We start from the raw sequence: 2,302 nt of genomic DNA on the forward strand, positions 1-2,302 counted from the left end.
ACTTCCTAGTCCGATCACGCGGTCAAACCCGGACGACGGTATTCCCTCAGTACAGCCTGACAGGCATCTGGCCGCAGGCTTTTACAAACTCTGGTTTATTCCCCCTGAAGACCAGACAGAGTCTCTGAAGTTGTTTAGTGATTTCTCATTATTGTTTCCTTTATGCAATTAACTATTCAGTTGTATTTTCTGTGAATTCAATTTTCCCAATTATGAAGCCATTCATAAGGCAAGGCAATTGTATTTGTATAGCCCGTTTTTACAAACAGTTTGTCTCAAAGGGCATCATAACAACATCCTCTGCCCTTAGACCCTCACATCCACTGAGGAAAAACTACATACAACATAAAACATTTTGAACACCACGTGTCATTTTCCTTCCACTTCACAATTAGCCTATGTACAAGATTTTTTACAAATCAAAGACAAAAATTGAACTTTTTGGCCTCCATGCAATGTGTGGCAAAAACCTAACACTGCTTATCAATCTGAATACACCATCCCCACCGTGAAACATGGTGGTGGCAGCATCAGGCTGTGGGGAGGCTTTTCTTCAGCAGGGACGGGGAAGCTGATCAGAGTTGATGGAAGATGGATGGAGCTAAATACAGGGCAATCCTGGAGGAAAAGCTGTTAGAGGCAGACAAAGACTGAGACTGGGACGGACTGGGACAACCACCCTAAACGTCCAGCCAGAGCTACAATGGACTGGTTTACATCAAAGCATATCCATGTGTTAGAAGTCCAGACCTGAATCCTACTGAGAATATATGACAAGACTTGAAAACTGTTGATCACAGACTCTCTCCATCCAATCTGACTGGACTGGAACAAATTTGCAAAGAAAAATGGGCAAAAACTCTAGTTTGTAGATGTACAAAGCTGGTAGACATAGGCTACCCCAAAAGACTTGGAGTTGTAATTGCAGTGGAAGGTGGTTCAATGTATTCTGAGTACATATGAATGCCACACTTTTCAGATTTTTATTTATAAAAAAATCATGAACACCATGTATCATTTTCTTTCCACTTCACAATTTGCGCTGGTCTATCACTTGAAACCCCAAGTTTGTGGTTGAAACGTGACAAAATGTGGAAAAGTTCAAGGCCTATACTTTTGCAAGACTCTGTATGTTGAGGAGGCAGATGCAGGCAGATGCAGATGCAAAACTCGACATACTGTAACTGTGCATGTAAACGTACTGATTGTTTTTGTAGTTGTTGCTGTAGTCGTAGTAATGGTGGTAGCTAATCAAGCATGTTCTCCTTGTTTCTAACCTGGTTTCACTGCTGAAAAACGCAGCATTCCTGGAGATTTCTTTGTCCTTGGAGGAACCAACATAGTGGATGGTGTTTAAAACTGGTGTGCAGCTAAATGGTGTGTCCCAATTTTCAAAGCGGTTGACAACAGCATTCTTAAATTTATTGTAAGAAAAAAAAAAAGCTTTAGAAGTGTACTGATATGTAAATGAAGATTTGAGAGTTAAAGAAACCACACTGAGACACTGTTTGGGGGAAGACATTGCTTTACTTTATTCTGCTCTCTCTAGAACCAAATCCGCCCTCCCTGAAAAATATACAGATTTGTCCACAAATGTTAAATGATATCTAGTTATGTACACAGAATATATGTCAATACAGATATTACATGAAACATTACAGCAAAGCTGTTTCCTCATGTCCACTGACACTGTAAGAACAAACATGCTCTCCCTTCACCTGTGATGACTGAACTATAGACGCACACTGAAGTGCTGAGGGCACAGTTGTACAAGTGTAGCAGAAGAGTTATTGTATATACAAATGGTTAATGGTTGTCGTTTTACATGTTGTGTGTGGCTGCTTCACATTGTGCTTCTATAGGACTCCTGTCAGATGGAAAATAACGAAACAGGAAGTTTCATTTTAGAGTGAAGGTTTCTAGCCGCCCCACCCAATATTTGAACTTACGGCCTGGCTGAAAAGCAGTGTTTGATTGTCTGTTCTGGTTTAAAGTTTCAGGTGTGTTGGACCTTGGACCACAGCCGCCTGTTCTGCTGCACCCAACTAGTCGCCATCACCTAAACCATAGATAATACAATGTGCTTGTGAATGTAACAAAACAAACACAAATCACAATCGCATCAAAAAAGAAAAGAAGTGCTGCAGAACTGACACCGTGGCCTGTTGGTGTTTGTAAGAGTCGTCTCACCAGCTCATCACAACAGATCATGACAGGTCACAGTATTTGCAAATAAGAGGAGAGCTAATGCTAAGTGGCTGCAAATTGCTTCTTGCAATCAGAGTTCTTCAGTAATCCTGAT

At 41.0% G+C, this 2,302-nt stretch overlaps 1 protein-coding gene across 1 annotated transcript in view; it reads left to right on the top strand.

The window, feature by feature from the left end:
* Positions 1-2,302, top strand: part of LOC310998082 (heterogeneous nuclear ribonucleoprotein L-like) — a 156,703-nt gene that overhangs the window by 44,939 nt on the left and 109,462 nt on the right. The window lies entirely within an intron of this gene.

This window comes from Trachurus trachurus (genome assembly GCF_905171665.1).
Source record: "Trachurus trachurus genome assembly, chromosome: 15".
NCBI lineage: Eukaryota > Metazoa > Chordata > Actinopteri > Carangiformes > Carangidae > Trachurus > Trachurus trachurus.